General features: G+C 43.4%; 1 protein-coding gene across 14 annotated transcripts in view; it reads right to left on the bottom strand.

The window, feature by feature from the left end:
* The window catches only part of FGD3 (FYVE, RhoGEF and PH domain containing 3), a 161,040-nt gene that overhangs the window by 39,245 nt on the left and 98,109 nt on the right, over positions 1-23,686 (bottom strand). The gene's annotated exons all lie outside the window — the stretch shown is intronic.

The raw sequence follows: 23,686 nt of genomic DNA, 5'->3' as shown, positions 1-23,686 counted from the left end.
AAACATGCCAAATTGTAAAGACCATCAATGCTAGGAAGAAACTGCATCAACTAACAAGCAAAATAACCAGCTAACATCATAATGACAGGATCAAATTCACACATAACAATATTAACCTTAAATGGAAATGGGCTAAATGCTCCAATTAAAAGACACAGACTGGCAAATTGGATAAAGAGTCAAGACCCATCAGTGTGCTGTATTCAGGAGACCCATCACACGTGCAGAGACACACATAGCCTCAAAATAAAGGGATGGAGGAAGATCTATCAAGCAAATGGAAAACAAAAAAAAGCAGGGGTTGCTATCCTAGTCTCTGATAAAACAGTCTTTAAACCAACAAAGATCAAAAGAGACAAAGAAGGCCATTGCATAATGGTAAAGGGACCAATTCAACAAGAAGAGCTAACTATCCTAAATATATATGCACCCAATACAGGAGCATCCAGATTCATAAAGCAAGTCCTTAGAGACCTACAAAGAGACTTAGACTCCCACACAATAATAATGGGAGACTTTAACACCCCACTGTCAACATTAGACAGATCAACAAGATAGAAAGTTAACAAGGATATCCAGGAATTGAACTCAGCTCTGCACCAAGTGGACCTAATAGACATCTACAGAACTCTACACCCCAAATCAACAGAATATACATTCTTCTCAGCACCACATCACACTTATTCCAAAATGGACCACATAGTTGGAAGTAAAGCACTCTTCAGCAAATGTAAAATAACAAAAATTATAACAAACTGTCTCTCAGACCACAGTGCAATCAAACTAGAACTCAGGATTAAGAAACTCACTCAAAACCGCTCAACTACATGGAAACTGAACAACCTGCTTCTGAATGACTACTGGGTACATAACAAAATGAAGGCAGAAATAGATGTTCTTTGAAACCAATGAGAACAAAGACACAACATACCAGAATCTCTGGGACACATTTAAAGCAGTGTGTAGAGCGAAATTTATAGCACTAAATGCCCACAAGAGAAAGCAGGAAAGATCTAACATTGACACCCTAACATCACAATTAAAAGAACTAGAGAAGCAAAAGCAAACACATTCAAAAACTAGCAGAAGGCAAGAAATAACTAAGATCAGAGCAGAACTGAAGGAGACAGAGACACAAAAAACCCTTCAAAAAACTCAGGCCGGGCGCAGTGGCTCACGCCTGTAATCCCAGCACTTTGGGAGGCTGAGGCGGGCAGATCACGAAGTCAGGAGATCGAGACCATCCTGGCTAACACAGTGAAACCCCGTCTCTACTAAAAATACAAAAAATTAGCCGGGCGAGATGGCGGGCGCCTGTAGTCCCAGCTACTTGGGAGGCTGAGGCAGGAGAATGGCATGAACCCTGGGGGGCAGAGCCTGCAGTGAGCCGAGATCGTGCCACTGCACTCCAGCCTGGGCGACAGCGAGACTCTGTCTCAAAAAAAAAAAAAAAAAAAAAAAAAAAAAAAAAAAAAAAAAAAAAAAAAAAAAAAAAAAAAAAAAAAAAAAAAAAAAATTCAATGAATCCAGGTGCTGGTGTTTTGAAAAGATCAACAAAATGGATAGACCATTAGCAAGACTAATAAAGAAGAAAAGAGAGAAAAATCAAATAGATGCAATAAAAAATGATAAAGAGGATATCACCACTGATCCCACAGAAATACAAACTACTATCAGCGAATACTATAAACACCTCTATGCAAATAAACTAGAAAATCTAGAAGAAATGGATAAATTCCTGGACACATACACCCTCCCAAGACTAAACCAGGAAGAAGTTGAATCCCTGAATAGACCAATAACAGGTTCTGAAATTGAGGCAATAATTAATAGCCTACCAACGAAAAAAAGTCCAGGACTAGACGGATTCACAGCCGAATTCTACCAAAGGTACAAAGAGGAGCTGGTACCATTCCTTCTGAAACTATTCCAATCAATAGAAAAAGAGGTTATCCTCCCTATTTCATTTTATGAGGCCAACAACATCCTGATATCAAAGCCTGGCAGTGACACCACAAAAAAAGAGAATTTTAGACCAATATTCCTGATGAACATCGATACAAAAATCCTCAATAAAATACTGGCAAACTGAACCCAGCAGCATATCAAAAGGCTTATCCATCACCATCAAGTTGGCCTCATCCCTGGGATGCAAGGCTGGTTCAACATACACAAATCAATAAATGTAATCCATCATATAAACAGAACCAAAGACAAAAACCACATGATTATCTCAATAGATGCAGAAAAGGCCTTCAACAAAATTCAACAGCCCTTCATGCTACAAATGCTTGATAAACTAGATATTGATGGAACATATCTCAAAATAATAAGAGCTATTTAGGAAAAACCTAGAGCCAATATCATACTGAATGGGCAAAAACTGGAAGCATTTCCTTTGAAAACTGGCACAAGACAGGGATGCCCTCTCTCACCACTCCTATTCAACGTAGTGTTGGAAGTTCTGGCCAGGGCAATCAGGCGAGAGAAAGAAATAAAGCGTATTCAATTAGGAAAAGAGGAAGTTAAATTGTCCCTGTTTGCAGATGACATGATTGTATATTTAGAAAACCCCATCATCTCAGCCCAAAATCTCCTTAAGCTGATAAGCAACTTCAGCAAAGTCTCAGGACACAAAAACAATTTGCAAAAATCACAAGCATTCCTCTACACCAATAACAGACAAACAAAGAGCCAAATCATGAGTGAACTCCCATTCACAACTGCTTCAAAGAGAATAAAATACCTAGGAATCCAACTTACAAGGGATGTGAAGGACCTCTTCAAGGAGAACGACAAACCACTGCTCAATGAAATAAAAGAGGACACAAACAAATGGAAGAACATTCCATGCTCATGGATAGGAAAAATCAATATTGTGAAAATGGCCATACTGCCCAAGGTAATTTATAGATTCAATGCCATCCCCATCAAGCTACCAATGACTTTCTTCACAGAATTGGAAAAAACTACTTTAAAGTTCATATGGAACCAAAAAAGAGCCCACATTGCCAAGACAATCCTAAGCCAAAAGAACAAAGCTGGAGGCATTATGCTACCCGACTTCAAACTATATTACAAGGCTACAGTAACCTAAACAGCATGGTACTGGTACCAAAACAGAGATATAGACCAATGGAACAGAATAGAGCCCCCGGAAATAATACCACACATCTACAACAATCTGATCTTTGACGAACCTGACAAAAACAAGAAATGGGGAAAGGATTCCCTATTTAATAAATGGTACTGGGAAAACTGGCTAGCCATATGTAGAAAGCTGAAACTGGACCCCTTCCTTACATCTTATACAAAAATTAATTCAAGATAGATTAAAGACTTAAATGTTAGACCTAAAACCATACAAACCCTGGAAGAAAACCTAGGCAATACGATTTAGGCCATAAGCATGGGCAAGGACTTCATGACTAAAATACCAAAAGCAATTGCAATGCCAACAAAAGCCAAAATTGACAAATGGGATCTAATTAAACTAAAGAGCTTCTGCACAGCAAAAGAAACTACCATCAGAGTCAACAGGCAACTTACAGAATGGGAGAAAAGTTTTGCAATCTACCCATCTGACAAAGGGCTAATATCCAGAATCCACAAAGAACTTAAACAAATTTAAAAGAAAAAAATCAAACAACCCCATTAAAAAGTGGGCAAAAGATATGAACAGACACTTCTCAAAAGAAGCCATTTATGCAGCCAACAGACACATGAAAAAATGCTCATCATCACTGGCTATCAGAGAAATGCAAATCAAAACCACAATGAGATACCATCTCACACCAGTTAGAATGGCAATCATTAAAAAGTCAGGAAACAACAGGTGCTGGAGAGGACGTGGTGAAATAGGAACACTTTTACACTGTTGGTGGGACTGTAAACTAGTTCAGCCATTGTGGAAGACAGTGTGGTGATTCTTCAAGGATCTAGAACTAGAAATATCATTTGACCCAGCCATCCCATTACTGGGCATATATCCACAGGATTATCAAATCATGCTGTTATAAAGACACATGCATACGTATGTTTATTGCAGCACTATTCACAATAGCAAAGACTTGGAACTAACCCAAATGTCCATCAATAATAGACTGAATTAAGAAAATGTGGCACATATACACCATGGAATACTATGCAGCCATAAAAAAGGATGAGTTCATGTCCTTTGTAGGGACATGGATGAAGCTGGAAACCATCATTCTGAGCAAACTATTGCAAGGACAGAAAACCAAACATCGCGTGTTCTCACTCATAGATGGGAATTGAACAATGAGAACACTTGGACACAGAGTGGGGAATATCACACACTGGGGCCTGTCATGGGGTCAGGGGAGGGAGGAGGGATAGCATTAGGAGATATACCTAATGTAAATGATGAGTTAACGGGTGCAGCACACCAACATGGCACATGTATACATATGTAACAAACCTGCACGTTGTGGACATGTACCTTAGAACTTGAAGTATAATAGTAATAAAAAAAGAAAAAGACATATTGGCTGAATGGATTAAAAATAACAGCATCCAACTATATGCTGTTGAGAAGAGACTCACTTTAGATATAAGGACACATATAGGGTGAAAGTGACAGGATCGAAAAAGATATTTCATGCAAATGGTAACCAGAAGAGAGCAGGAGTGGCCATAGTTAGATCAAATAGACTTTATAGCAAAAACTGTTACAAGGCTGGATGCAATGGTGTATACCTATAGTCCCACCTACTCAGGAGGTTGAGGTGGGTCACTTAAGCCCAGGAGTTCGAGGCTATCCTGGGCAACATAGTGAGACCTTATACCAAAAAAAAAAGGAGAGTGATATCAGTAAGATGGATGACTAGAAACATCTGACATTCCTCCCCTCATCCCAAGAAAAGACTAAGGCACAAACAACTAAGATTTGGCTGGTGCTGGAGCGAGTGGTGGAGTAGAGATGCACCTGTGATGATTGGGAGAGCAGTGTGGAGGCACCCAGCCTCTAGTGGTCCCATCTCCCTCCAACCAGATAGCATCTATCCAGAGTCAGGAGGGACTTCGTTTTGCAGGGAAAAAGTATAATGCAAGAGAATCCCACAGTCCTCGCAAGTCCCAAGCCTAGTTTGGAGAGTTGTGAGAATTTGCACAGCTACATCACCCATATTAGAATCACAAAGTGTACACACCCCACCCCCCAACCACCCACTGTGAACCAGGCTGCTGTGGCATGGCACTATCCTGAGACCAGAGCCACCTCTAGAATGCTCCAGGCAGTAGCTACTGTACCTCTCCAGCACTGGGGCTCCATCTCCATTCCACCAAGACCACATGAGTGGTTGAATGCCACAACTGCAGATGCATAGAGCTTGGGCCCAGGATCAGCTGTGACTCTGTTCCTGCACAGCAGGGAAACCAACCCTCACTGCCACACTTTCAGCTAAAAGAACAGTCTGCCACTCCAACCCAGGAGGAGCTCAAGCAATCCTCCCAGCTATTCTTCAGAAAGGAAGGAGGAATAAAATCTTTAACCAACAAGCAAAATCTAAGGGAATTCATCACCACTAGACCAGTCTTATAAGAAATGCTCAAGACAGTCTTATATCTGGAAGTGAAAAGACAATAAACACCATCTTGAAAACATGTAAAACTATAAAACTCACTGGTAAAGCTGATACACAAAGGATAAAAGAAATGAATCAAACTTATCACTGCAGAAAACCACCCAACTACAAAAATAAATAATGAGAAGAAAAAAAGGATATACAAAACAACCAGAATGCAATCAATAAAATGATAGGAGTAAGTTCTCACCAATCAATAATAATCTTGAATGTAAATAGATTAAATTCCCCTGTTTAAAAGATAAACTAGCTGAATGGATTAAAAAACCAAGACCCAACTATATGCTGTCCACAAGAAACTCCCCTTACCTGTAAAGACACACATAAACTGAAAGTTGAGGATGAAAAAAGATAGTCCATGTAAACAGAAATCCAAAACAAGCAGGAGTAGCTATACTTATATCAGACGAAGAAGACTTCAAGTCAAAAACTATAAAAAGAAACAAAGACAGACATTACATAATAATAAAGGGATTAATTCAGGAGGAGAATATAATTGTAAATATATATGCACCAAATACTAGAGCACCTAGATATAGAAAGCAAATATTATTAAATATAAAGGGAAAGATAGACCTCCAACACAATAGTGGTTGGAAATTTCAACACCCCACTCTCAGTATTAGATAGATCATCTAGACAGAAAATCAAAGACACATCAGATTTATACTACACCATAGAACAAATGGACCTAACAGACATTTACAGAACATTTCACCCAACAGCTGCAGAATACACATTCTTCTCATGTACACATGGAATATTCTCCAGGACTGACAATATGTTAGGACACAAAACAAGCCTCAAATTTTTTTTTAATCAAAATTATATTAGGTATCTTATCTTACCACAATGGAATAAAACTAGACATCAATAACAAGAGAAACATTCAAAGCTATATCAATATACGGAAATTAAATAACATGCTCCTGAATGATGAATGGATGAAGGAAGAAATTAAGAATGAAATTTAAGGGCCGGGTGCAATGGCTCACACCTGTAATCCCAGCACTTTGGGAGGCCAAGGCTGGCATACTGCTTGAGCCTAGGAGTTTGAGACCAGCCTGGGCAACATGGTGAAACCCCATCTCTACAAAAAAATATAAAAATTAGCTGGATGTGGTGATGGGTGACTGTAATCCCAGCTCCTCAGGAGGCTGAGGCAGGAGAATAGCTTGAGCTAGGGAGGCAGAGGTTGCAGTGAGCCAAGATTGCGCCACTGCACTCCAGCCTGCGTGACAGGGTGAGACTCTGTCTCAAAAACAAACAAACAAACAAACAAATCTCCAAACAAAAAAAGTCCAGGACCCAATGGGTTCACCACTGAATTCTACTGAACCTATAGAGAACAATTGATCCCAATTATCAAACTATTCCAAAAAAATTGAATCAGAGGAAATTCTTCCTAACTCATTTTACAAGGTCATCATAACCTTGATACCAAAACCAGGAAAAGACACAACAAAAAAAGAAAACTACAGGCCGATATCCCTGATGAACATAGATGAAAATATCCTCAACAAAATACCTGCAAACCAAATCTAACAGCACATGAAAAAGATAACAAACCACAATCAAGTGGGATTTATCCCAGGACGCAAGGATGGTTCCATATATACAAATCAATAAATGTGATACATCACATTCACAGAACTAAGAACAAAAACCATATGATCATTTTAATATATGCTGAGACAGCATTTGATAAAATTCAGCATCCCTTTATTATAAAAGCCCTCAACAAACTAGGTATAGAAGGAATATGCCTCAAAATAATAAAGCCCATATGTGAGAAACCCACAGCTAACATCTTACTGAATACAGAAAAGCTGAAAGCTTCCCCTCTAAGAATTGGGACAAGACAAGGATGCCCACCTTCCCCACTATTATTCAACATAGTACTGGAAGTTTTAGCCAGAAGAGTTAGGCAAGAGAAAGAAATAAAAGGCATCCAAATGGGAATAGAGGAAGTCAAATTGTCCCTGTTTGCAGATTATATAATCTTTTTTGTTTTTTTTGATACAGGATCTCACTTGTTGCCCGCACCACCATGCCCAGCTAACTTTTTAATTTTTTGGTATAGACGAGGTCTCACTATGTTGCTCAAGCTGGTCTTGAATTCCTTGGTTCAAGCAATCCTCCCACGTCCGCCTCCCAAAGTTCTGGGATTACAGGTGTGAGCCACTAAACCTAGCTGATGTGATCTTATATATAGGAAAACCTATATTGTATCACAAAACTCTTAGAACTGATAAACAAATTTCATAAGTTGAAGGGCACAAAATCAATATACGAACAACAGTAGTGTTTCTATACACAAACAACAAACTAGCTGAAAAAGAAATCAAGAAGGCAATCTCATATACAATAACTGCAAAATAAATACCTAGGAATACATTTAATGAAGGAGGTAAAAAAAAAAAAAAAAACCTCCACAAGTTGTGAAAAAAAAAAAAACCAAAAAACTCAGGACCCCAATTCATGATGCCAAAAGAAAAAAATTAAGCTGAAAGCTGAGTCATGCAAGAAACTGTCTTTCCTTTTGTTCCTAAGCAGACAGCTATAGATGAAAGGTTAAATATCTCCACAGCTGGCTGCCCTATGTTTACCTCATCTTATGTAAAGTGCTGATTTACTGAGAACCAGATGAATACATAATTGACTATTTGCCTACAGGCTCCTTTTCTCTTGCAACATATGGATTAACATACCTTCCCTTTCTCCCCTCCAGCCCATTTTTCCCCTTTAAATACTGAAGCCTTCAAAGTCCTCTTTGGAGAAAGGCACAGGCCACAGACTGTTTTTCTATGATTCCATGTTTATTTCTTCCAAGCATGACCTCAACCTTGGCAAAATAAACTTCTAAATTGATTGAAACCAGTCTCAGATACTTTTTGGTTTACAAAAGAAAACTAAAAAACACTCATGAGGCCGGGTTTAGTGGATCATGCCTGTAATCCCAGCACTTTGGGAGGCTGAGGCGGGTAGATCACGAGGTCAGGAGATCAAGACCATCCTGGCTAACACGGTGAAACCCCGTCTCTACTAAAAACACAAAAATTATCCAGGTGTCGTGGCACGCATCTGTAGTCCCAGCTACTCGGGAGGCTGAGGCAGGAGAATCACTTGAACCTGGGAGGCAGAGGTTGCAGTGAGCCTAGACTGTGCCATTGCACTCCAGCCTAGGTGACAGAGCAAGACTCCATCTCAAAAACAAAACAAAACAAAACAAAACAAAACAAAAAAACGCTGATGAAAGAAATTGAAGTGGATAATGTTTCATGAAAGGGCTGTGCATGCAGAGACCCCTAAATGCTGAAAGAGTTTTGAGGAACCAAAGAATAAGGCAGACTAATGTAGTTTCTCAGCAGAGGGTGATTTATTGGGGAACTTACAGACAGGAGCATGGTCTTGGGTGGCCACAAAACAGATAGATCTTCACACTGTCAACCCCCAAACCCAGGACTTATATGCCATAGGGAAAGGGTATACAGTGCTTCAGAAGGAGTGTGTAGGACATTGAAATCAACCCCTCAGGGAAAGGCAAGAATATTGTATTTATCATAGCCTAAGGGCAGGATTTATGGTAAGTATGTGTTTAGGATTTATGTTAAGTATGTGTCATGACCTAAGGTTAAGATTTACAGTAAGTACTTGCTCTTATATAAGGAACAGTAATAAGATAGAAATCTTACAGGCATTCCTGGAACTATGATTAATCAGAAGTCAACATGGCAGATTAGTGTAAGGTAAGTAGCCAGGCAGACATGAGCAGGGAAGCAGGGGAGCAGGGGCCCCGCCACACCAGGAATATCAGGTGACCATCATCAGGCGATGGTCTTGATAGATGCAGGAGGCAGATAAGAAAGGGTCCCTGGAGAATCTCCAACCTGTCCCACAAGCGTTTATGCCAGATGTTTTTTTGTAGGTAAGGGAAACTGTGCAGGGTCTTGCCTGGGCATGCCTGCAATGGACTGGAGGCCCACAGGCACTGGGGAAATGGGGTGGAGCTACCAGGAATTCGTGCCTTATGCAGGGGAGGAGCCTGGCCTCTTCAACTAGTGTGTGGTAGCCTGGTATTCAATCTGTGAGGTGGGAGCCTGTTGGCAGGACCCCCTCTTTCTTTTCTGAGAGCTTTCTTTTTGCCTAATAAATCCACCTTCCTCACCCTTCAATGTGCCCTCGTGCCTAATTTTTCCTGGTAATGAGACAAGAACCCAGATTTTAGCTGAACTAAGGAGCAAAAAATCCTGCATTGGTCAGGTGGTTACTAAACAGCCTCTCTAAAATAATAATTGGTCACAGCCAGCACCAGGGAAAGGCAGTCTCCCCATAGAAAAATCTGAAACAGATAATCAGCTTCCTGATAAGATCTCAGGAATTGGATAAATGGGCTCATGCATGCGCGCTAAGGGGCAAAATGGTGGAGTGTAATTGGTATATGACCTCTAGGAACACTTGACAGGTACAGGAAGAATGCCTCAAGTGAGCATGCTCACAACTCCAGTAAACACACGACACATACGGCCCCTCCCAAGTGCTGGTAGGCCACTGGGCATGCAGACAGCCCACCACAAAAAAGAATCAGGAGAGAAGGGATGTAACCCCCTAGAAGCATGCCAGTGCAGAATACCCCAAGTCAAAGGTTAAATGGAGCACTTGAATCTCTCAAGTCAGAGAGGAGGGACCTTGGAGTCTGCACTGAGTAGAACTGAGGCACGCATGGCCCTCCTAGACAGGAGGCTCATGAGAGTGGTAGGGCTAAAGCCTAAAGCCTAACATCATGCAATGTCTGTTGTTTCATCTGCTTTTTCTTTTTTTTTCTTTCTTTCTTTTTTCTTTTTTTTTTTTTTTTTGAGATGGAGTCTCACTCTGTCGTCCAGGCTGGAGTGCAGTGGCACTATCTCGGCTCACTGCAAGCTCCGCCTCCTGGGTTCACACCGTTCTTCTGCCTCAGCCTCCCAAGTAGCTGGGATTACAGGCACCCACCATCACGCTCAGCTAATGTTTTGTATTTTTAGTAGAGACGGGGTTTTACCGTGTTAGCTAGGATGGTCTCGATCTCCTGACCTCATGATCCGCCCGCCTCTGCCTCCCAAAGTGCTGGGATTACAGGCGTGAGCCACCACATCCAGCCTCCTCTACTTTTTCAACTAAAATTGGTTCTTTTTCAAAAACCCATACTGCCTATTCTCCTGTTTTCTCTGTGTGTATTCTGAAATGGCTTTTGCACTCACTGGACTGTCTGCCTCAGAGGCAAGTCTGCCTCTTTGTTTTCACTTTGTATGTCGCTTGACTTCTTGAACACACACTCCCTGTTATTCATGCATCCATGGCTCTTGCTGAATTTATGTGGCAGCAAAGACACAGGCTCCCTTGGGGATACGCCCTGAGATTTATACTTGTTTTTACCCTACCAGCTCAGGTGACCTCTAACCCTTCCCCTGACTACTGGCACATGGCTAGGACAGACACTAATTGGAACCCTGGCTCTGCCAGCCCCTTATGACTTACCATGTGCTTTTCATTCCTGTTATGCCCCAGGGCCAAGTTTTCCAGTGGCTTTTGAAGCAGTTTGTCTGCGGGCACAGGGCCTCACTCTGTGGCCCTTTAAGGACCCTGCCTACTTGCTTTTTTGAGTTAGCACCTTTTTGGGATGAGGGAACATTCTTCCTTTGCCATTGCAAGTTCTTACCCCAAACCCCAAGTCCTCCAGAGGTTCTTCCTTTATGTCAAGAGGGAAAATAAACATTGCCCTCTCAAATGGAAGGGCTGCTATTTTTGTAAGCATATAAAGGCTTTCCATGAGTATTCCGCTCACCTCCTCCCACTTCCTCCTGTAGCATCCATTTCTCTAGTCACTTCCACACCCTTCTCAACATGCATCAAGACCTTCAAGGTCATATTCGATGGGAAGGGAGTCAGCCCCCTTGTGGCAGTTAGCTGAAAAACAGGCTTCTCATCTACTTAAAGAACATGAGAAATGGGACTCTGAGAAAAGAGATCATCACTTTGTTGCCAGAATGCTCTGAGCAAGTCACTATAAGGTCATGGAGATAAAGATATAGGCCGGCTGAAGCCCACAGGCACAAGAGACCCATAGGACAGAGATAAAGGCTGATAGATTATCATTAAAACAGAGATAAAGGCAAGGTTAGGGGTACATGGTAAGACTGGTTCATTCCAGAACCCCAAGGATGAGCAGGGGGCCCACTGTTCACTCTGGTATCTCCTCTGTTCTCAAGTGGGTAATTGTGATGAAATGGGACCAAGGTTAAGGGTACACAGTAAGACAAGTTCATTCTGGAACCCTAAGGATGAATGGGGGGATGCCCTATTCAAGATAATAGGAAAGTAAGAAGGGACACATTTTACCTTTTTCCTTTTTTCCTCCACTGTTTTCTCTTCACAGATGGGTAATCACATCTCCATACCACAGGACACACCCCTTCCCACCTTTCCAAAAAGTGGGAAAAGTCTGATCCCCCAAACCTTAAAACAGAAAAATGGGCCAGGTGCGGTGGCTCATGCCTGTAATCCCAGCACTTTGGGAGGCCAAGGTGGGTGGATCACCTGAGGTGAGGAGTTTGAGACCAGCCTGACCAACATGGTGAAACCCCATCTCTACTAAATACAAAAAATTAGCCAGGCATGGTGGCAGACACCCGTAATCCCAGATACTTGGGAGGCTGAGGCAGGAGAATCACTTGAACTCAGGAGGCGGAGGTTACAGTGAGCTGAGATTGTGCCACTGCACTCCAGCCTGGGCAACAAGAGCAAAACTCTGTCAAAAAACAAACAAATAAACAAACAAACAAACAAAAATAGAAAAACTAGGTTTTCTTTGTAATACTGTTTTTCCTCAAAATTAACTGGGAAGAAATTACAAAAGTCAGCCTCAGAACCCAGTGCCCCTATGCAGGAAATCCTCAAAGTCACCTCCTCAGTCCTTTATAACTGGGAGTAGAATAAGGAGGACAGGGCTAAGGAAAAGGAGAAATGCAGGGACCAGAGGCAGACTTAACTACTGGCTGCTCTGCAAGCCCACCAGCCACCTGCAGGTTGCCCTAAGGAGACTCCTCCAGGTAACTGCCATTGGCACGGGAAGCCAGGCCACTGGAAGGCAAACTGCCCCAGTGGGACAAATGGGAGGAAAGCTCACATGGTTTGCCCCCTCTGCCAAGAGCTTGGCCACTGGAAATGGGACTGCTTTGAAGGCTGAAGGGCCCCCAGGACAGAATCTCAACCCCTGATGGCCTTGAGCTGGAGAGAGATCTGCTCTAGCTGGCTTCCAAATCAGACATTAGCACTAACAGGACAAAGCCAAGGGTGACTCTGGAGGCAGCAAATAAAATTATAAATTTCCATTTTGGGTTCAAGAGTTGCCTACTCTGTGCTAATCTCCTCTGAGCAATTCTTCTCCAAACGCAGTCAGGTAATATGGGCAAATAGCACTCCCTCCCTCCAAAAAAAAAAAAAAAAAAAAAAGATTCACACCCTTTTATATTATTTAAGAGACCAATTACCACTTTCCCATCAGTCCCTGGTAGTGTCTAAATACCCTACACCTCTTTGGGGCAAAAATATACTTTCCTAGATGGGTGCTTGCTTAATATTTACCTGACCTCTGAATTCATCTTTCTCTGTAATAGCTCTATTTCTCCTAAAAGCTACCTAAATCTTTAACCAATAACTTTAACCTGGACAGTCCAACCTCAGGGATTTAGAAATAGCCCACACTTATTTGGACAAACCCTAGCAAAAATCTAACCAAGGCATCTCTCAAGGGGGGATAACTTCTATAGTATGTTGATAACCTCTTTGTCTGCTTCCCCTTCACAGGACCCATACAGCAACATGTAGTACAAACCATAACTTCCTAACAGAAGGAAAATTAATTTGTCTAATTCAAAGGTTATAAAGGTAAAGGTATTGTTGGTAAGGAAGGTTATAAAGAAAAGTGATTTTGCATGAAAAAGATTTTGTATGATAAATTCTTGTCCCAAAGTAAAATAACTGGTTGTTTAAAAGAGGGATGTTTAGGTCAAGTCAGAAAGTCCAAGCATGCTGTAGATGGTCAGTGCAAGTTGTAAAATGCTTCATAAACTGCGATCATGACTCTTAACTGTACAACTTGCCTGTTTTACAGCTAGGTAAGGCCTGGGGACATACAGAGCTAGCCGTATCCCCTCATCTATGCTGGAAAGAGTCAAACCTTATCTGCATGTATGTTGGATGTCCTAGGCTCCAAACCTAGTGCATAATTAGAATTGCTTACTTACCAGGTTTTTCACCAAAAGTAAAAGTTGCTAAGAGTTAACAGTGTAATGTGTACTTGACACTACTAGCAAAACAGTTTATATGCAAGGTATGTAGGGAAAGCAGAATGTGTTTTTGGTAAAAGATTATAAGAAGGCATGGAAATGTGGATATTTTTGCCTAGTTTAGAGGGTTAAAGGATTGTTTTAGGGCCGGGCGCGGTGGCTCACGCTTGTAATCCTAGCACTTTGGGAGGCCGAGGCGGGCGGATCACGAGGTCAGGAGATCGAGACCACGGTGAAACCCCGTCTCTACTAAAAATACAAAAAAAAAATTAGCCGGGCGTGGTGGCGGGCGCCTGTAGTCCCAGCTACTCGGAGAGGCTGAGGCAGGAGAATGGCGTGAACCCGGGAGGCGGAGCTTGCAGTGAGCCGAGATTGCGCCACTGCACTCCAGCCTGGGCGACAGAGCAAGACTCCGTCTCAAAAAAAAAAAAAAAAAAGATTGTTTTAAATTATATATGATAAAGATAAAGGGTAAAGCAAGTTGTGGAAGGTTTGTTAAAATTAGTCTTGTAAAAGAAATTCTGTATGTGACTATATTGGCTAGAGTTAAAGGAGTATTCAGTTTTTCCACAAACTGAACATTGGAATAAAAGCACAACAGAGTTTTATTAAAGCATTATTCTGCTCCTTATAAATGTGTTATTGGTACATCTTCCAAAATTATGCAAAACTTCTATAATTATGACATAACTTAGTATATTATCACTAATAATAATTATTATGTTATGTTAAATTAGTGTGCCACAAAGATAACAAATTTCTTTTTCAGTTGTGTCTTTGACTGTGGCACCATAAGACTTTTTGTCATCCACAGACAATTGTTGACTTGTTTTAATCATCTTTAAAAGGTGAGGTTTTTTTTTTTTTTTTAGACAGAGTCTCACTCTGTTGCCCAGGTTGGGGTGCAGTGGCATGATCTCAGCTCACTGCAACCTCTGCCTCCCAGGTTCAAGCAATTCTCCTGCCTCAGCCTCCCAAGTAGCTGGGATTACAGGCAAGCACCACCATGCCCAGCTAATTTTTGTATTTTTAGTAGAGACAGGGTTTGGCCATGTTGGCCAGGCTGGTCTTGAACTCCTGACCTCAGGTGATCCATTTGCCTCAGCCTCCCAAAGTGCTGGGATTACAGGCATGAGCCACCATGCCTGGCCAAAAGGTGGTTTTTATAGTCAGCTATAGGACTCTAACAGGTGCTCCTAAATGCAGGTTTCTTATAACTTTGGAGATTGTGATATTAGAATAGAGGAAAAACTTTCAGGACTCTTATGGAGAGCTGAAATGTTCATGAATATCAAGCAGAACAGGAGCTAACTGCATGAACAGTGATCTTGCGGCTGCACTCTAGCCTGGGTGACAGAGCAAGACTCTATCTCAAAAAAAAAAAAAAAAAAAAAGAATGAGTACATTAAAAAACTAAAATTTTTAAAAAGAAAAAACAGAACTACCATATGATCCAGCAATCGCACTACTGGACATTTATCCAAAGGAAAGGAACTCAGTATATTGAAGGGACAGCTGCACCTCCATGTTTATTGCAGCACTATTCACAGCAGCCAAGATATGGAATCAACCTGGGTGTCCAACAACAGATGAGTGGATAAGGAAAATGTGGTATATATAGATAATGTCATATTACTGAGTCATAAAAATATGAAATCCTGTCATTTGTGGCAACATGGATGGAACTAGATGACATTTAGGTAAGCAAAATAAGCCAAGAACAGAAAGTTAAACAGCACATATTCTCACTCATACGTGGAAGTTAATAAAGTTGATCTTGGCCGGGCGCGGTGGCTCACGCCTGTAATCTCAGCACTTTGGGAGGCCGAGGCGGGTGGATCACGAGGTCAGCAGATCGAGACCATCCTAGCTAACATGGTGAAACCCCATCTCTACTAAAAATAGAAAAAATTAGCCGAGCGTGGTGGCGGGCACCTGTAGTCCCAGCTACTCAGGAGGCTGAGGCAGGAGAATGTCGTGAACTTGGGAGGCAGAGCTTGCAGTGAGCCGAGATCGTGCCACTGCACTCCAGCCTGGGTGACAGAGCAAGACTCCATCTCAAAAAAAAAAAAAAAAGTCGATCTCACAGAAGTAAAAAGTACAGCAGAGAAGACTAGAGACTAGGAAGGGTAGGAGGAAGAAAGGGATAGGGAGAGATTTGTTAAAGGATATAAAATTGCAGATAGATAAAAGGAGTAATTTCCAGTGTTCTATGACACTGTAGGAAGACTATTGTTAACAATCATATAGCATATAGTTTCAATAGCTAGAAGGAGGGTATTGAATGTTCCCAACACAAAGAAATGATAAATGTTTGAAATGATGGCTATGTTAATTGCCATGATCTAATCACTACCCATTATATGTATCAAAACATCACTATGTAACTCAGGTATATGTACAGCTAGTATCTGTCACTTTAAAAAAAAAAGAATCACTGCTGCCGAGTGCAAAAAAAACCTTACAAGAAGCAAAGAATGACATTATATAGTGATAAAAACATCAAGTCAGCAAAAAGATGTAACAGTTATAAATATTTATGCACCAAACCTCAGAGCTCCTAAATATATGAAGGAAACTTTGGCAGAATTGAAGGAAGAAACAGAGAGCAGCAAAATAATATTAGGAGACTTTAATATCCCACTTTCAATAAACCAATAGAATAAACAGACAGAAAAATCAATAAGGAAATAGAGAACTTGAACAACTCTACAGACAGTTGAACCAAACAGACAATTACAGAACACGCTGCCCCAAAACAGCACAATATACATTCTTCTCAAGTGTACGTGAAACATTCTCCAGGATAGACCATATATTAGGCATAAAACAAGTCTCAACAAACACACAAAGGCTGGAATTATACAAACTATCTTTTTCTTTCTTTCCTTTTTTTTTTTTTTTTTGAGATGGAGTCTCACTTTGTCACCCAGGCTGGAATGCAGTGGCCTGATCTCGGCTCACTGCAAGCTCTGCCTCCCAGGTTCATGCCATTCTTCTGCTTCAGCCTCCCAAGTAGCTGGGACTACAGGCATCCGCCACCACGTCCGGCTAATTTTTTGTATTTTTAGTAAAGACAGAGTTTCACCATATTAGCCAGGATGGTCTTGATCTCCTGACCTCGTGATCCACTCGCCTCAGCCTTCCCAAGTGCTGGGATTACAGGTGTGAGCCACCGTGCCCAGCCCAAACTATCTTTTCAATCACAGTGGAATGAAACTAGAATTCAATAACACAATGAAAATCCACAGATATGTGCAAATTAAACAATACATTTTTTTTCTTTTTTTTTTTTCTCTTTTTTGTGAGATGGAGTCTTGCTCTGTTGCTCAGGCTAGAGTACAGTGGTGGGATCTAGGCTCACTGCAACCTCCACTTCCCCAGTTCAAGCAATTCTCCTGCCTCAGCCTCCCAAGTAGCTGAGATTACAGGTTCCCACCACCAAACCCGGCTAATTTTTGTATTTTTAGTAGAGACAGGGTTTCACCATGTTGGCCAGGCTGGTCTCAAACTCCTGACCTCAGGCGATCCACCTGCCTCAGCCTCCCAAAGTGCTGGAATCACAGGAGTGAGCCACCGCACCTGGCTTAAACAACACATTCTTAAACAACCAATGGATAATAAAAAACAAAGAAATCATAACATACTTATGGAATGCAGTAAAAGCAGTGCTAAGAGGGAATTTTACAGCTATAAATATGTACATTTTTTAAAAAAGAAACATCTTGAATCAACAACCTAACTCTACATGTCAAGAAACTCAGAAGAGTAAACTGAAACTGAAGCTAGCAGGAGGAAGGAAGTAATAAAGATCAGACATGTAGAGATATCTATATACATACAGGTATCTGCAATAGAGAATAGAAAGACAACAGGAAAACCAACAGCATGAAAAGTCGGTTTTTTGAAAAGAGCAAAAAAATGGACAAACATTTAGCTAGGTTAACTAAGAAAAAGGAGGCTGGGAATGGTGGCTCACACCTGTAATCCCAGCACTTGGGAGGCTGAGGCAGGTCGATCACTTGAGGCCAGGAATTTGAGATCACCCTGGCCAAAACGGTGAAACTTCATCCCTACTAAAAATACAAAAATTAGCTGGGCGTGGTGGCACATGCCTGTAAACTCAGCTACTCAGGAGGCTGGGGCAGGAGAATTGCTTGAACCCAGGAGGTGGAGGTTGCAGTTAGCTGAGATCGCACCACTATAACTCCACCCTGGGCAGCAGAGTGAGTGAGACTCCATCTCAAAGAAAAAAAAAATCTATTCTGTTGTCTAAATGTATAGATTTTTTTCTAAATGTTGTGATTTTTAAATAGACTGCCTCAAAAAAAAAAAAGAGAGAAGGCTCAACTAAAATGAAAGAGGGGACATTACAAGAGATGCCATGGCCGGGCGCGGTGGCTCACACTTGTAATCCCAGCACTTTGGGAGGCTGAGGCGGGCGGATCACGAGGTCAGGAGATCGAGACCACAGTGAAACCCTGTCTCTACTAAAAATACAAAAAAAAAAATTAGCCGGGCGTGGTGGCGGGCGCCTGTAGTCCCAGCTACTCAGAGAGGCTGAGGCAGGAGAATGGCGGAAACCCGGGAGGCGAGGCTTGCAGTGAGCCGAGATTACGCCACTGCGCTCCAGCCTGGGCGACAGGGCGAGACTCCGTCTCAAAAAAAAAAAAAAAAAAAAAAACAAGAGATGCCACAGAAATAAAAAGACTATAAGAGAATACTATGAACCGTAATGGGTAAATTCCTAGAAACACACAACCTAGGAAGACTAAATCATGAAGAAATAGAAAATCTGAAAGAGCAATAAAGAGTATGCAGATTGAATTAGTAATAAAGAACTTCCAAACAAACAATGTCCAGGACCAGATGGCTTCACTGATGGATTCTATAAACATTTTAAAAAGAAATAAAACCAATCCTCCTGAAATTCTTCCAAAAAAATTGAAGAGGAGGGCATACTTTCAAGCTCATTCAATAAGGCCAGCATTATCTTGATACCAAGGCCATACAAAGACAATACAGGAAAATAAAACTACGGGACAATATCCCTGATGAATATTGATGCAAAAGTCCTCACAAAATACTAGGAAATGAAATTCAACAGTACATTGAAAGGATTAATCACCATGACCAAGGTTATTCCTGGAATGCAACTCTGGTTCAACATAACAAAAATCAATTAACGTAATACACCACATTAACAGAATGAAGGACAAAGCCACACAATCATCTCAATTGATGCAGAAAAAGCATCTGAAAGGATTCAACATCCTTTCATGATAAAAACACTCAACAAACTAGGAACAGAATGAAACTACCTCAATATAATAAAGCCCATATATGAGAAGCCCACAGCTAACATCATATTCAATGGTGAAAGACTAAAAGCTTTTCCTCTAAGATTAGAAATAAGACAAGGATGCCCACTCTCACCACTTCTATTCAATATAGTATGGGAAGTCCTAGCCAGAGCAATTAGGAGAGAAAAAGGAAGAAAAGTCATCCAAATTGGAAAGGAAAAAGTAAAATTAGTTCTGTTCACAGATGACATGATTTTATAGTAGAAAATCCTTAAGATTCCATTAAAAACTGTTAGGACTAACGAACCAGTTCAGTAAGGTTACAGGATACAAAATGAACACAAAAAAATCAGTTGGTGCTGGGCATGGTGGCTCACAGCTATAATCCTGACACCTTGGGAAGCCAAGGCAGGAGGATCACTTGAGGCCAGAAGTTTGAGATGAGCCTGGGCAATATAATGAGATTCTGTCTCAAGGAAAGGAAGGGTGAGATTCCGTCTCAAGGAAAGGGAAGGGAAGGAGAGGGGAAGGGAGGGGGGGAGAGGAGTGGAGGGGGGATGGGGGAGGGGTGGGGGAGGGGGAATGGGGGAAGGGAGGAGAGGGGGAATGGGGGAGGGGAGAGGAAGGAAGAAGGGGGAGGGGAGGGGAGGGTTCGTGTAACATGCAATTCATGTTCACCTTGGCGTGGAGCCTTAACATTTAAATGTATTACAGTCAGGCTCTATATGCCAAAAGGTCTTTTCAGGACACAAATGCACGCAAGTGTGCAGCCTCTGCAAACTGGCCAGAGCCAGTTCATACAGAGTCAGTGATCTTCTTACTGAAAGAAAGTTACTAAATCAGTCTCTTGTCCAATCAAGGCTGCAGTTATGGCTGGTGGAATGGGGGTGTGGTGGGGGTGGGCAGTGGGAGTGTCAGTCAGCATCTGGTGGAGCTACAATTGTTTTAATATTGCTTATTGCTTGTTTAGCTGCTAAAGAAAAAGAAAATACCTCGTGGCTATTAGAATATAGTTTATTCTTTTTTTTTTTTTTTTTTGAGATGGAGTTTCGTTCTTATTGCCCAGGCTGGAGTGCAATGGTGCAATATCGGCTCACCGCAACCTCCGCCTCCCGGGTTCAAGCGATTCTCCTGCCTCGGCCTCCCAGTTAGCTGAGATTATAGGCATGCGCCACCACACCTGGCCAATTTTGTATTTTTAGTAGAGGCGGGTTTTCTCCATGTTGGTCAGGCTGGTCTTAAACTCCCGACCTCAGGTGATCCACCCACCTTGGCCTCCCAAAGTGCTAGGATTACAGGCGTAAGCCACCGCACCCGGCCAGAATATAGTTTATTCTTTAAGTGTATGGTGTGTACACTTGCCTGGTCCTGTTTATAATTTGGTATCTTATTGCCACACAGTCTATTCTGTCAGTCTTCTGATCTCTATTTTAAGTTTAATGCTGGTCAGTTGTGTGTAAACTACAAAAGTGAGGGAGTAGATAACCAGGCATGTCTGACCTTGCATCCCATCAGGGCTGGGAACTCAAGTTTTTAAGATTTTTCTGGGGTCCCCTTGGCCATGAGGGGGTTTGTTCAGTTGGTAGAGGGCTTAGGATTTTATTTTTAGTTTACAGGGTTAAATAACAATCTATCAGGGAGCCTCAGCCTCCGCTACAGCCTCCTGTGTTATAGTTTTAGCAGATCAGGCCGCTTAAGCAAAAGCATGGGGAAAGGGGAAAGGAAAGAAAAAGAAAGAGAAGTGGAGTATCCCAGGGTGGGCGGCCAAGGGCCCTGCTGACTGCTGGCTGCGACCCCTCTGCAGTCTGGCCTCTGGGTGCTCCTGCCCCTTGCCCTTGGTCGCTGTGTGGCCTCCTCGCCCTTGGTCTATCAAATGTCTTCCACAGAGAAGGCGCAAAAAGCTCGCATCCTGAGGCAGCCGCTGGTCACCAGATGGAGCCACGTTCCCCTACACCTGGGGCCAGACCTCCAGTAATGAACTCTGCTCAAACCTATTTGTGAAAAAAATGCTTTCGTCTTGGATTTGCGTTTTTCACCTTATTCGACAATCTGTTCATTTACAGACTGGATCCTGAGTCCTTGTGACCTACACCTTGGGGCAGAGGCCATGTGAGTCCCTTTCGGCAGCTGCAGGTTAGTGGGGAAATTGCACAAGGCAACTAGCCAGGGTAGCACCCACGGGCAGGGCGACCCAGAATCCCACAGGCAGATTTCCTGCAGGCCCCTGGGCAGGTGGCACAGATCTGAGTCCCTAGCAAAGAAAGAGGCCCTTTCTGCGGCTGGTGGTGGGATGAGGCTGGGGAGGCGTCTGCTCCAGCCTGGGGCCTTCAGATCAGGCCTCAGAGCCCAGGCAATGCGAAGAAGAGGGGAGGTTTCTGATAGCTGCGTGGGGGTTAAGGGATGCTGCCGGGGGGGGGCTGCCAGGTGGGATGAGGCCACGGGAATAGAGAGGAGAGCACAATTCCTGAGGGACTGGGGGATCCAGCCTCAGAGCGGGAGGGGTGGGGGTGGGGGGACACTGCAGCAGGGCATGGAGACATCCTAGGTTCTGGTGAGCAAAGTAGGGTGCCCAGGGGGCGCCTTCACAGGGACAGGCCTAGGGGGAAACCAAGGAGAGATGAGGGCTTAGCCTGGAACATCTTGATCCCATGCTCATAACTCAACCCCTCTGTGCCTCGATTTCTGTATTTGTAAAAAAAAAAAAAAAAAAAGCCCCCACTCTCCAGTTTCCCCATGAACAACGCTGAAAGGACACACAAGCTAGTGGTGTCCCCAACACTTGAGGCCTCACCCCACCATGTACCAAGGACAGGAATGCAAGATGCTAAACGTTTAAGTCTAATTAAGCCTCCATTATTTTACCTAACCTTGAAAGAAACTCCTTTTAAAAACATGAAGGCAGGCCGGGCATGGTGGCTCAAGCCTGTAATCCCAGCACTTTGGGAGGCCGAGACGGGTGGATCACGAGGTCAGGAGATCGAGACCATCCTGGCTAACATGGTGAAACCCCGTCTCTACTAAAAATACAAAAATTAGCCAGGCATGGTGGCGGGCACCTGTAGTCCCAGCTACTCGGGAGGCTGAGGCAGGAGAATCGCTTGAAGCCGGGAGGCAGAGCTTGCAGTGAGCCGAGACCATGCCACCGCACTCCAGCCTGGGTGCCAGAGTGAGACCCCGTCTCAAAAAAACAAAACAAAAAATGAAGGCCAGGGTGGGCTGGGTAGAGAGTCCTCCTGAGAGAGTGTTCCTGAGAGAGTTGGAAGGGGCCAAACCCCTGTTGGTTTAGGTATGCCAGCCCAGCCCTGCCTGCCCCGCTGTGTGGCTCCAGGCCCAGTGCTCCTGCTGTCTCCATGTGAGTGGCAGGTTCATGCCTGACCCAGGCAACCCCATGTCCCCCTGAGAGCTGGGTGATTTCGGGGCCAAGAAGTGTGCTGCTGAAGCGTCCTTAACCTTTCCCCAATGCCTTTCCTGTATTATGTTCCAGCTTGCTTCTGGCTAATTCCTGGCTAATTCCTCACAGCACAGAGCCTGGCTCACTGGCTTTGCGTGTGTTCCCCTGCATCACCCACAACGTCGGACCCCTGTTCTTCCTCAGGGTCGGGTAGAGGAGGCTCCAGGTCCCAAGGATCCTGTGTGGTGCCTCGCCCTGAGGACAGGCCGGTGTATGACAGACTGCACTCTGTCAAGGCACCCCGCGAGGGAGGAGACAAACTCATTCCCATCAGTGACGGAGGCACCGGAGTAAGCATTGGAAACTTACTATTGCAGACACCAGGACCTGGGCCTTCCCTACACAAGCCTGGCCCTGTGCACACCCCAGAACCTGAGGGGCCGGGCCTGGGGTCTGCACTGTCCCCAGCACTCAGGAGGCTGGATAGCCTGCTTGGGACACCCCTGGAGCTGTGGGTGGTGTGGCCAGGACTCACCAGGCCTTTTGTTGTCTGTGTTCTGATGTGCTGACATCTGGGCCTTTCTGACCCTGGCAGGACTGCCCCTCCCAGGGTAGCCAATTCCTAGAGAGAGTAAAGGCCCAGGCTGCCCTGCAAACTCGCCTTTCCAATGCAGACCAACTGCCAGAGAGCTCACACCCACCATCCCTCTATGGGGCCCTCACACTCCGAGCCACATCCCCCTGCCCTCCTCACCCCAGGGCGGGTACCAGACAGCCAGGGACAGCCCCTGTGCCCCAGAACCCAATGAAATGATTCACACCAACCTATCCTCAGCCCGCTTACCCTGCCTTGCCCGTTCCTTCCTGCAGAAACCACATTACCGTCTCAGGCCCACAGTTCCCCCTCGAACCCTCTGCCTCCTGACTGACCCTGGGCTTCCCTGTGGCCCCATGGTGTGGTGTGACATGCCCCTTTCTCTTGGAAACTGAGGATGACAAACCATCTTGTCAATGGCAGTGGTCTCCTGATCCTTCCTACACCTGAGTGATAATAAAGCCTCC

This window comes from Hylobates moloch, unplaced genomic scaffold, assembly GCF_009828535.3.
Source record: "Hylobates moloch isolate HMO894 unplaced genomic scaffold, HMol_V3 SCAFFOLD_10, whole genome shotgun sequence".
Lineage (NCBI taxonomy): Eukaryota > Metazoa > Chordata > Mammalia > Primates > Hylobatidae > Hylobates > Hylobates moloch.
This window is presented reverse-complemented; position numbering and strand designations above follow the sequence as displayed.